This window comes from Ambystoma mexicanum, chromosome 6q (genome assembly GCF_040938575.1).
Source record: "Ambystoma mexicanum isolate Mex_15411 chromosome 6q, UKY_AmexF1_1, whole genome shotgun sequence".
Lineage (NCBI taxonomy): Eukaryota > Metazoa > Chordata > Amphibia > Caudata > Ambystomatidae > Ambystoma > Ambystoma mexicanum.
This window is the reverse complement of record NC_090937.1, coordinates 552395423-552408935: the sequence shown is the minus strand read 5'-3', so window position 1 is coordinate 552408935 and position 13513 is coordinate 552395423.

Here is a 13513-nt window from a genome sequence, read left to right as displayed (position 1 = left end):
CTGCAGGTTGCAATGCACGCGATTTATTGAGCTGAGCCATTGATTGGCTGCCTGCCATAATTTTAAAAGGGCTGATTTGGAGGCCGTTTGTTTGGATGAGAAAATGTGATAGCATTCATTATAATGCAGTGGTCAAAGTGCATGAAAAGAAGTAGTGGAACTATATTCCCTACTGGCCTGTACTGCTCCCCACAGACCATATCGCCGCACCCCCTCACATGCACAATAAAACCCCCCAAAAACATGTGCCTGATATTTAAGGAATTGTCCTGTGCAGTTTCAACTTCTTCCTACACTTTTATTTTAAAACGAAACCGTTCCGAACGGTTTCTTTTGAAAATAAAAGTATAGGAATGGTAAAACTTAATTAAAATAAGTATAGGAGCACTGCTCCCGACCGCTCCTGCCCACTTTGACCACTGTTATAACGTTACTCTGCAAATCGGTTATTTTTACTTACGGTTTTGCTGCGTCCTTTGAGCTGCTGACCTCTTTCCCCAAAAAACACTCTGCTGTCAGCCCTTTGAATTTGTTTTCCATTTATCCAATTCCCCGCAAGCAACCACCCGCTCGGTTATTTTTACTGCTTACTTTTTTTTTCAGTTGTTTTTAAATTTTACAAAAGTTTGTGTTTTCAACATTTTGTTTCATTATTTTACATTTGAAACAAATGATTTTGAATTTAGAGCCAAATACAACTAGTCAGTTAGGGGTGTCTTGAATATGTTTGACTGCTCTTATTGTGTAGAAGCCCAGTTTTGTGCAGGCTTTCTTTTGTGACCTGTAGTAGTTTTCCATTTCAAATTTGATTTACATTTTTTTTTTTAAAGCGCTCACACAGCCCGCAGGCATTGAGGCGCTGTTACAGGAAATGTTTTTGTTTATTAGTTACGTAATTGATTGTTTTTTGTCTTAGTTGCATATTAAGCGCAGACCCGGGGATCGAACTTGTGTTGCTTCGTGTCGTCTTGCTTCAAAGGCATGCACGTTGCCACTGAGCTATCCTCCCGGGACGCGAAATTCAAATATCCCAGGAAAATGCTAGCACGAAACTAAACCACAGCTAATTCTGGCGATGAAACACGGATCCTACCACATAGGCCATGTCCGGTCGGGTGTCATTCGGTGCCTCTACAAATTCGACAGGGCTGGGGCAGACTGAGATGTGAGGAAACAGCACCCTGCACCGAGCCTCGGGCAGGAGACGTGAGTGATTGGAACAGCACCCTGCACCGAGGGCAGGAGACGTGAGGGAGCACCCTGCACCCAGGACAGGAGGCGACACACTTACCTGCTGCTGCACACCCACTCACTTTCCATGATGTCGGGGGCCCAACCCCGACACGACAACGCCAGGCAGCCCCCAATCAATCCTATTCAGTGCACGCGCAAAATAGCCTGGAGGAGGGCACGCCGCACGTGTGCCCATCATGGGCCTGGCTGGCGCCAGCGGCGCTAGAGCCGCCTGGGGGTCGGGGTCAGGGGGGACGGGGGGAAAGTAATTAAGCAACAAATGTTGTTAATTGTCATTGCCCTGCAATGCCTGAGGGCCGAGGCGGCAGCTGGCTGCAAGCAGCAGTGTGCTAACGTAACATGTATTACTGATGTCAGGCAGCCGCCTGAGCTGCCTGACACAAAGACCGGCCCTGGGTGTTTGTGGCCTTTGTTCATATGTTTCTTCACTGTGCTGATTAGACCTGACTCTTCTGTTGTTCCTACTAATGAATTGAGTGATTCGACATTCCAGGGTAGGTAGAAGATTGCAGTAAGTACTCAGCCAAACTGCCGTTACCTTTTTATATCTGATATTTATTGGATAACAGTATCTATACAACAAATGCGAGCCCCGCTCACCACATCGCTCCAACTGTCACCCCTCTTGCTCCTGTTCTCCTCTCATGTATCCTTTTTCTGAGCTCTGCATTCCGTATCGCATCATGGGGTTGCATGCCACAATGCAGGTCCGGTACTACACAGACTCTTGTTCCTAACGACTTGAAAGTTTGAATATGCCCACATCTTTCATCATATCGTTCTACACCTGTGGGAGTACATTCGAAAGTCCTGGTTGTGATATTCCTGAGGCCATGGCTATGATGTTCCGAAATGAGCCAGTGGCACAAAAGTATAGAGCAAAAAAGTAATTACACTAATGCTGGAATTGCAGTAGTGCTACTATTTTGGCACTCCAGCTTGTTACTCATAGAACCCAGTGTTTAAAGTATGGCGTTATTGTGCAACCTATGCTGCTGCAGGGATTGAAGCTCTATCAGCTGGGCGAGCTTCGCCCTGGTGATACACTTTCTTGTAGGTATCAGATGCAGACTACTTCTTCTACTTTTTTGCCCCAGTAGATCCCATAAGCAGGTTAACATCCCCAGTTGTGAATTCAGGAACAATACTTTTTCCTGGTACAACACCATCAGTTACTACAGCAAGGTAAGAGGCATATACTGTGAGCAATTCCATTTTATGTATTCTTGGCACGCTCCTGTGAGGTTTACTGTACCTTTTTCCTGCAACCGCAGGTATGATCCCACCACCGGAGCACCTTTTGCTGACACCGGCATGGCACCTTCAATTGCCTCTGCATCTATCCAAGTGCAGAAAGTGGAGAAGCCCAAATAAACCCTCCCAGGCCATTACTACCCCCTCTAGAAATAATATTTTGTTGACAACTGTCCTGACAAAAGGATGTCACTGAGGAAGTGTTCCAGAACATCCCTCCATGAGGAGATGCATCCAGTGCACCTCGGGGGAATATTGGCAAGGGGAATCACTAATACCAAGGAAGAAGTGGACACCACAGCCACCAGGACGTGTTGGCAGACTAGTCGTTGGGTGATATTCATTATGATCTATTTAGACTGTTTAGTAGTTTCACTGATAATGAGTATAATCCAGTGGGTACACGTGGAAGTGTGCAGGCACCTCCCAGACACCATCAAGGCATTCACAGGCCACCAGGAGGGGTTAGGTTGTCCCTCAGGGTGTTGACTGTGAAGTCCAAAATGAGACCATTATTAGGTGCTGCTGGTACAAGTAGGCCTGCCAGGACTAGCTGGAACAACTGGCCCAACTGACAAGTCCAAGTTGATTGGGACAATCACAACGCCATCACATGTTTCACCAAGATAGTGGGGCAACACAGTGCCCGCCTGTGGGAATCAATAGATGTTGGCGGCCTGGTAAAAGCTATTATAATGGAAAGACAATGTGTAAGGAAAACCATGCAGGCCACAACACATGGCCTACAGATCATGTCTGCAATTCTTGAAAGGGTAAAGCATGCCCTGGAGCAACTACAAAGTGAGGAGGTACATGAGGCTACATAGTCCACATCAGCAACACTTGCAGAGGTATACCTGACCATCGGCACACCTTGTAGGTCCACACGTTTGTTCCGTCACCACACGCCACCTCACCTGGTAAAGAGAAAAGACCTCATCACCTTTTATTTATTTAAGCACATATTTCTGAGGTTGGAAAGGGTGGAGGGATGTGTTGGGGGTTTACAGTCAGTGGATGTGGGGGGTGTTGGAAGTACGTTTTTGCATTTTGCACTGGGCAGTGCTGTGGTGTGGAGGGTTGTGTTGAGGGTTTGCAGTTGTTGGGGGTGTAAGGGTAAACTTTTTTCAATGCATTTAAGGGTAGGTGACACGGCATTGCCCATTTTACCAACATCTTAGATACCCAGAGATGCGTGCGCAAATGCCTCCTTGGAGGGACCATCTGTACTGTAATAGCTTGCAGCAATACATCCTCAGTGTCCAGCTGACCTGCACTTCAACTCATAACATTACAAAGTTGCCCTTATTAAAAGAGTCAGAAGACTCCTTCAACATCCTGCTGCCTAGTGATGCGGCCAACATGGCCATCACGGGCATCACAGTTCTCAGGCTGATTCTGCCCTACACCTCCCACTTTTGCCTCTCCATCCATGACTGATGGGATGTTGTCTTGGATTGGTATTGGTATGTTTTGACTGAATCAGATGTTATGCACCAAGCAATGATGATGTGTCCAACCTTGCTCTGAGACGTCACTTCACCAAAATGTCTGGGATACCAGAAGTAACATCGTGTTCCTGATGACATCAGGGGTAAATATTACATGACCTTCTGTAACAGGTGATTTTAGAGGAAATAAGTATCTTTAACGTGTAAGATTGATAAAATGACAAGTTTACAAAAACAGATAAACATCTATTGTATTTACCAACCATATATGAACTAGAGCACTGCAATTATAAGCCAGTGGTGAAGCCAAAAAATGGCAGCGTCACACCCAGCATATCCATGATGGAGGCACTTCCTTCATATACAATACAATCTTATATGACCATTTCCTGAACTATCTGGTGAGTTGTAGACTCACTTGCCTGGTATAGTTATCAAGCAAGATGCTAAATACACTCCTCTATGCCCAGGTGCTGCCATATAAAGGCAAGTGATGCTTCATTTACTCAGGTACTGCCATCTTATGCCAGTTATGACCTCACATTACAGGTGCAGTCATCACCCGCAAAGTGCAACCTCACATACTCTGATGATATCATATGGAGAGTGCAGCCTCAAATGACAAAATATGGTTGTCTCACAGCATGCCAAATAGAGTGCCATATGCCAAGTAAAGTGATCATAGGCACAGTACAGCCCCCAGGGCCTGTTGGTGCCATCATCTATCAGGAACAGTCACAAATGGTCAAGCACTGTCACTCAATGCCAGGTAAAGCCACATAAGTCTGACATAGGCATAACTGCAAGCTAAAACATCATAGACCAGGTTCTTCCATCAAATGGCAAGTACGGTCTAAAATACAGTCAGTTTATGCCTTTTAAGCATACAATTAGAGGTCTCAGAACCCCTCTACCGAGAACAAACACAGCCAAATAACTTGTTGTTTCTTGGCTCTGCAACCACGTTTTAGCTCACTGTACCGTTCACAGACGAGAAATATATATTTGCATACCAGTCTGGTCCGACCCAGCACCAGAATACTTGGCAATTCTACTCTGAAAAAGAGTACCAACCGCAACCCCAGACACGTTTTCCGGCCTAGTCAGGCCTCATCCGTGAGGTGAAGTTGTGCTTCTCCAAGCACAATGAGCAAGGTGTCTACGTCTGGATAACTCTGGGTAATTTAGGGTAAAATCCCAAGTTTCGAAACATACAGAAAGAGATCTGGGAGCCCCTCTACCAAGAAAGAACACAACAAAAAGAGATCTGGCCTTTTCAACACCCATATGCCAGGTAGAGTGGATCTTAACACCTGTAGATAAAAAGCCAAAAGCTGGCCAACGGGCAGATGTCCTCCTCACTTGAAACTTCAATGATTCTCATTTTCCTAGCTCAACTGTAGTTTAGGGGTGAGTCTGGAGCATGATAAATGTGTGTGTGTGTGTGTGTGTGTGTGCTGCAGCATGTTATGCAAAGTTGTTCTGTTGAGATATATATATATATATATATATATATATACATATATATATATATATATATATATATATATATATATAATATGTTCCCATTTGCCGCATATTGATACCTGTTATTGTCTATTTAATGTACACCCTCGTTCTGCTTGATGTCCAACATGCTCTTTGTATTTTCATCTTTGTGTTTTATTTTAATCCATTCATTCACATGTCGATTTTGATACCAAAGGACATTTAGTTTTGTATGGACTTTTTGCTAATTTTTCGCTTATACGTATGTGTTTATTTACTTTTTCATGCACTCTCTCCCTCTTCCTCTGCATGTGTGATTGCTGTGGCCCGCTAGACGGTGGTGTACCATATGCACTCCAGCCTCAAACGCCAGCTGCTGGGGCCTAGAAGCTCACTAGAGTTGGACCACAGAGTGGGCCAGCCTTCCGCTGTGCTTCCATTTGAATACTGTTCTCGCACTCACCCAGGTCCACCACCTACCTATGAAGCCTTTTGCTAGCACTGCTGAGCCCTCCACATGGTCATTCTACAGTCTGTGAAATGCCTGCATGCTTCACAGACAGCCCCACCCTAACCTTTTGTTCAGACCCCTGTGCTCCAACTCAAAAAGGCAGTAGCGCTAACAGCCCAGTCTGCCACAACCTTTATCTGCTACCTCTGGCAACCATGAGTGCTCCCCCTGTTAAGAGTAGACACCAGAAACCGGTCTTCATTATTCTAAAAGCCTTTTCTGTCATACGATAGGTAAATGTATGGGCCTTGCTGTATCGTGGTTGATCAGAGTATGTGGATTACGCAATGCACACGTGACACGGCAGCAGTAGATATCCTCAATCGCATGTTGGAATTGAAACACATATTGGTGTCAGTGGGTCCATCATTATGCTATAACATGAAATACATGCCGGTGAGTACTATGCAGGGCAAGGACAAGTGGGGAAGGAGACGTGAGGTAGCACCCTGCACCCAGGACAGGAGGCGACACACTTACCTGCTGCTGCACACCCACTTGCTTTCCGTGATGGCGGGGCCGGAGCCGGACACGACAACGCCAGCCAACCCCCAATCAATCCTATTCAGTGCGCGCACAAAATAGCCTGGAGGAGGGCACGCCGCACGTGCGCCCATCATGGGCCTGGCTTGCACCAGCGGCGCCAGCGCCACCCGGGGCTCGGGGTCAGGGCGGGCAGGGGGGGGAAGTAATTAAGCAACAAATGTTGCTAATTGCCATTGCCATGCACTGCCTGAGGGCTGAGGCTGCAGCTGGCTGCAAGCAGCAGTGTGCTAACATAACGTGTATTCTAGCACTGCTAGAATAAACGTTTGTTTCGTTACGCATAACTTTAAGTTATTAAAATGAATGTGCCGCAGCCTGGGTTGCAGGCCACGGACTGCTGGTGCGGCGCCCCTAGAGGCTGACTGACGTCAGGCAGCCGCCTGAGCTGCCTGACACAAAGACCGGCCTGTATTTTATCCGATGGCTCAGGAGGAGAAGACTATGGGACTGCACCATTTATTTCCCATGCAAAGGGGGGAATGCAGGCTTAGGCTGTCATAAACATGCTATCGACCTGCCATAAGACATCCGTACCCATAACACCACGTCCCACCTAGTCATGAATGTGGAACCACTTCAAATGTCAAAGAGTGTGACTTTCATGGCGAGGAAGGTAGTGAAACATACAACCGCTGCCAGATGACAGGTCATCAGGATCATCCAGGGCCGAGCACTTTGGGCACCTTATTGAAACACAAGCACTGAAGTCTGTAACACAATTATGTGTTCCTGGAACATCCATCAAGTGAACACACTACTGCATAACTCTTTCCAGTAGTGAAAGCAGTCACTGGGAAGTGTCAGATGATGTGTCTGGTTGTCGCTATCATTCCTAGTGACCTCAATCTCATGTCAAGTAAATGATACATTGTATTACTCAGCTAGACTGACATACATTAGGAGTTCCAGCCTGCATGTACTTTCATAACGTCTGTGGCATTTTATTACTTGGCACCACGTGTAAAGAAAACATGATGTGTGTTATTACGTGACTAGACTAGGCTACATACGTGGCTTCCGTCTGACCATATATTTCTGGTATCAGGCAATATGTTTGCCGCAAAAATATGTCGACATTTTTGTATGGCGGTATTTTTGCGGCGAAAATATCACATGGAACCATATTTCTTACTTTCTCATGGCATTGCTGCACTGGACAGCAAGGGTGAAAGTAAACCTAGTGTGATTCCGTGGTGCATTGACCTACAGTGGTATAGCCAATCTGTGTATGCTTCCTTTGGCATGCCATTTCATTGTACTGTCTGGGAATGCATATATGGCAATACTGGCATATATTGATGCAGCTGGCATGGACATGTATGGGCACAGCCAGCATGAAAATGTTGCTTATACTGGTGTATATTATTGGCAAATACATCATACAAATTCATGGAAAAATGCTCCTGTGCACTGTTGGTGACTTCCATCTATTGGGTTTTCCAAATGCTATCCCACAAAAGCGATCTCGAACTGGTGGCATTTTATCCAATTTTAACACAGAAAGTGCTTTAAATTGCACCATTTCAACCCAATATATCAAAACATGTCTCTGAGGTAGAATGTCCCCGAACGCCTGCTGCACTCGGTCCCTCCCGCATATTCGGCGCAAACATTTAAACCCTTCAGTTCAAAAATTTGCCAGCTGCCACTGATGCGGATGTGCTCGCAGGCTGTTTTGAAGTCAAACACCGCTCTTGGATTTTGTTCAGAGTTGTATTAATTGATGTTAATTGAGCGACATTGTCATGTAAGACACATTGCATATTCCACTCCATTGTATAATACCCTTACTCTTCTGATGTTATTGAGTAATGTCTTCTTTGAACAATTGGGCACATTCGATTTCTAAAATCGTAATGGAGAATGTTGTTGTGAAACTGCAGAGGAAGCCGAAACGGGAACAATGAACTCGTCTGAACTCTTCCCTGACATCCTAATTCATTCTTATAAAATTCACCTAAAGTTTTATAGCACTGTAGTAAAAGCTCACAAATCCAAGTATCCTTTTAAAAGGTAACGTATTTCAAGACAGATAAAACAAGGATGCCTGTTACTAAGCATTCTCAAGTACCACAGGCTGCGACAACTGTGAGAAGTGTGGGAGCCCTGTTGTTATATTTAATCATCCTCCGACTTGTCAATCTTCTGCTACCAGATGGTATCCGATTATGCCGAAGATAGAAATGGAAATGGTTTCCTCCTCATGTCGGTACATGGGCTTTTATTGTAACTAGATGGGGAATCCTCCTGCTGATTCCACTTATTGCTTTTGAAGATTTCCACAGGGCCATAAATGATGATCTCTTCGTTTATCGACTGAACAGTTAACGTTTCCTTATGATAAAAGCAAATAGTGCCTGCTTGGTGGAAAATGAAGTCTATGGTCAAAATGACTTTATGTTCTCTTTTGTTTGTATAAATATATAAAGACCGAAAGAAGCAGAGTACAAAGGCAAGATGCGTCGCGGAAACATCATTATTGTGTTCGGTTTTTCCTTAATGCCATGCATATGAACAGGCATTTCATACTTCACAATTACACCCACCACAATGATCAGACGCTACTAATTACAACATCTTACAGTCACATTACATAGTTTGAGATTTAAAATAGAGATCTTTGTTTTAAAGAATAAATCTGGCATGGCCTGACTGCACGTTTTTGTCAAAAAGTAGCTTTAAAAAAATCAATGAATAAAGATTTGAACTGAGGGGAGCGAAGACATTGATCCTCATTAAAAGTTTGCCGGTCCGGAAACAACAGTGCCGGGAAGCTTACTGGGACCGTTGTTTCCGGACTGGCAAATTACGAGTCTGCCCACCGAAGCTGATGTGTCCGGAAGTCCCTGCCGGACACAGCGGCGAAGGTAAGCAGACTGTCACGGAAGCACTGGCACCATTAATAACGGTGCAGTTGCTTCCGTGGTCCCCATTCCCATGGAGTCCTCATGGGAATTCATGGGAGTTCGTATATCTAAAACTAGTGCTGATGTCTTCCGACTGCCTTCACTAGAGGCGTAAAGTTGATCCGGTTTGTCCTTATTCAATACAAGTCCATTCTCTAACATTATGTCATCCTACCTGTTACGATCGGCAGCTCCCTTCTCTGTATTTCCCTTGTGTCAGCTTTTGTGTTACAATACGCGTAGCCGGCATCATTATTAATGTTGATGATCGTTTCCATGTCAACCACATTGCAGCTTCGTCTTCCACGTTACTTTCCAACGTGTCGGCCGCCATAATTTGTGTTGCTTCATGGATGGCGCATTCATCTAGTTATTTGAGCCCAATCTTCAAAACCTAATTTTATTACTCGCCCTGCCATTCTAATATGTATTCTTTGTTGTTTTCCTTAATACCCATATACCAATATCTTACAACATCAAATGCTAATTAAAACTCTGTTTCCTCAATTATTCTGTTCCTGAATTATTCATTCTTTTGAATACAAATTTTTTAAGGCCATAATACACTTTAAAATGTTGCAATTTCCTAAATCCATTCCTTTCTCATTATTCACTTAGTCTCATTTATATTATTTGAAGCTCCCCCAATTGGAGGGCTGGGGGCTTCCATCCTATTTAGCCATGTAAAGTACCCCTATTCAATTTCTTTAAAGCCATTTCCCATTTAAAAAAAAAAGTTTTATTAGTATCTCCTTCACAGGAATGAGGCCAGTTCATTAACCTTATTCAACCCAACTTCTGTTGTTTATAGTTTACATATGAATCTAGCTTCTACTTGTCTTAAAGGTGTCACCTCGTCTCTTACCCATTTTAATCCTTTTTAACCCAATAAATCTTATATCTTTTTTTATTTTCCAGTTGGTGGAAAGACTGCCAGTGGCATGCTAATGGAAAGTTGGCATCCTGATTTCCTATAGTTGTAATGTGTTCCCTTATCCGAGTTCTCAATTCTCGCATCATCCCAAATTAATTCTGATTAATTCTGTTTGTAAATTCGTCCAATTCCCCTTCTGTTCCTTTACATATTAGTAGCACGCCATCTATGTAGCCTGACCATGACACCACTTTATCTTTGAATGCTTGATCTGCATAAAGGACTGCATCTTCAAATAACCACATACGTAGGTTTGCTTAGAGCATATTTAGTGCCCATTGCAATACCTTTTATTTGTTGATAAAAAAAAAATCATCAAACATTATTTTGCTGTGCTCCAGGGTGGCTCCCAACATTTCCTTCAGCATTTCCATGTGTTGGTAGTAGGAGGCGAGCTTTCTCTAAATGTGTATTCCAAAGTCCTACTTGCCAGGTCATGTCAAATTGAGCTATACAGTGCCCGGACGTCTAAGGTGGCCAATAAGTACTCGGGTTCCCATGTTAATTCTTTCTAGAGCTGTAACACATTTGTAGTGTCTGTCAAAGATGCTGGTAGTTTTGGCACTACTGTGCATATGATACTGTCCAAATACTTTGAAAGTGTTTCATTTGCCTGCCCTATTCCGCTCAAAATTGGTCTAGCTTCTGGAATCTCTGTGACTGTCTTATGGATTTTAGGGAGAAAATACATGGATGGAAGTATTAGTTCTTTGATATGACTTTTCTGAGCCGGTTAACAACCCTTGCCTGTGCCATTTCGTAATTAGTTCCCCTAATTCTTCAGTCACTTGTTTTCGTGGCTTTTCCTGTTGGATCTTGTAACAATCTGGAATTTCCAAGTGGTTCTTTGCTATTTTGATGTAGTACTTTCTGTTCATCACTACAATATTCCCCCCCTTGTCTGCTTCTTTTATTACAATTGACTTGTCTTCTGCTAGTCCTTTTAGAGCCTTATTTTCCTCTTCTGATAGTTTCTTCATAAATGTACTTCTATTTTTCCTTGTTCTTTGATTTTCTGCTATGCGATTAGTGTCCACGGTTACTGCCTTCTGAAAAGTGTCAATCACATTATCTAAAGGCAGTTGTGGGATAAATTCTGATTTTGGTTTAAGTTCAATCATTTCAATATTGTCTAGTTTTATAAGCAATTCTTGGAGAACATTCGTAAATTCATAGTCCTCGGATTCTTCCAGTGATCTAACTAAAAATGTATTTTCAATGTCATTAATTGTGAGTGGACTCCTTTCCACCAATTCAGCCCGCTCTATTGTTTTTACTTACTGTCTGGAAAAAACCTTTTTAATTTGAGTTTAAATCTATCTGTAGCTCAATGGGTTTGTACTGTGACATTGCTGCAAAAGAGAGGCCCCTGTCCAATGTAGAGTCTACCTCTCTCATCAAGGTTCTATCAGACAAATTAATTACTGGGTTATTCATCTGTTCCTCTTGGTCACCTCCTTCGTGCTGGCACTGGTTAGTCTTCTGTGGAGATCTGATAATGTGTCTTGACTTCCTGTATCTTTTACCCCCTTCCTTCGTCTCCTCCTGGTACTGTCATTGGTATATTTGGGTTCATGGGGAGTTGAAAACGGACCTGCCTAACCATTGGGTTTCTGTTCTCCTGTTTGAATCTCCTAATTTGATTCATGAACCCATGCTTAGTGGAGACATTCGTTACCGCATCTCCCCCACTTTCTCCTTTTCCACCATCTTGGTCTGAATCAATATCAGAGCACCCTGATGACATATTCAGGGTGCTACTTTTGAATGTTTATTTAAATTATTGATTGAATTTGTCCTGGAATGTGTAAGTATATTCATCTTAGTAGTCTCGTACATCTCTGTAGAACTTCCTGATTTTCCTCAATTTAAATTCATCCTGATATTCTTTCAAGATATCATACATTTTTTGATAGTTTTTTCTTTTGTTGTCTCCAATGCTTTCATCTCAGAGATCTCCTTATTTACTTGTTTTATTAGCTCCACTGCTCTCCTGTGCTCTCTTGTAGCATGTACAACTAATATCTCAAACATCATTTTAGAACTTGTATTCAAATTTGTTTCCAATTGGTCGGCAAGATCATTGTCCTCGTCCTTTGAAAAAACAGGAAAGATCAATGCGTGCAATCCTCTTGGAATTTGAAAATGAACAGGAAGTTCCACAGAGACGAACGAGACTAACTAGAGCCTGGGAAATAGAGATGACTGCATTATTTAACCCTATAAGTGCCAAGGACGAGGTATCTTGTCCTTGGGATTACCCCCCTGTTCCCAAGGATGAGATACTTCGTCCTTGGCACTTGAGGGGTTAATGAAAGAGAAAATGTTAGAAGGCATTGTATGGCGCTATACCAAAATCACCAAAAAGGCCTTGGGACTCGGGGCGAAAACCCATGGCAGTTAAGTGTTTTAATCAATGTCATATCTAAAACAGGATATTTAGGGCTAGGAGCCTACCTAAGTGGAATCAATCAAGAAGACTAGAGGAATGGGACACATTAGATAATCAGATATGACACCATAGGAACTGTGAATGCCAGTGCACAGATTGAGCCAACAATGAATGAGAGGCATATGATCAAGTCAATGGAACTAATGAGATAATGTCATTATTTTCTCCTTACCCCAACCAATCCTTCCCAACACCAACCCTTATTTTCTGTCTTGCACTGTAACACAATGTACATTGTACATAAATAATTAAGTGTTCATATTATCATTTACATTTTTTATGTACTATTACATTAGAATAGCCCGGTTTTGAGAAAGGCTTTCAAGCCGAAACATGTTTTAACCTAGAAGGGCTAAAATGAACATAATAAAATAAAACAAAAAAGAAAAACAGCAAATGTACAAGTTGTCTGGCGCATCCTTAAGGGTACATGTAACTTACAATAAAAATGGCACTAAAAATAACTATTTCACTAGCCTTACACATGGCCAAGTATATCTTGTCAAGAAAACCTTCACAACAGTAGGCATAATATACCAAACTGGTGACACAACCACTTCAAGACAATGGGCCTCATTAAGACCCTGGCAGTAAGGGGTTTACGCCAGCGTCAGCTGCGCCGACCCCTTACCGCCAATTACGAGGTCCCTTAGCGCCATGGAGGTTTTAACACCCGCTTTTGGCGGGTGTTAAAATCCATGGCGCTAAGGGACCATG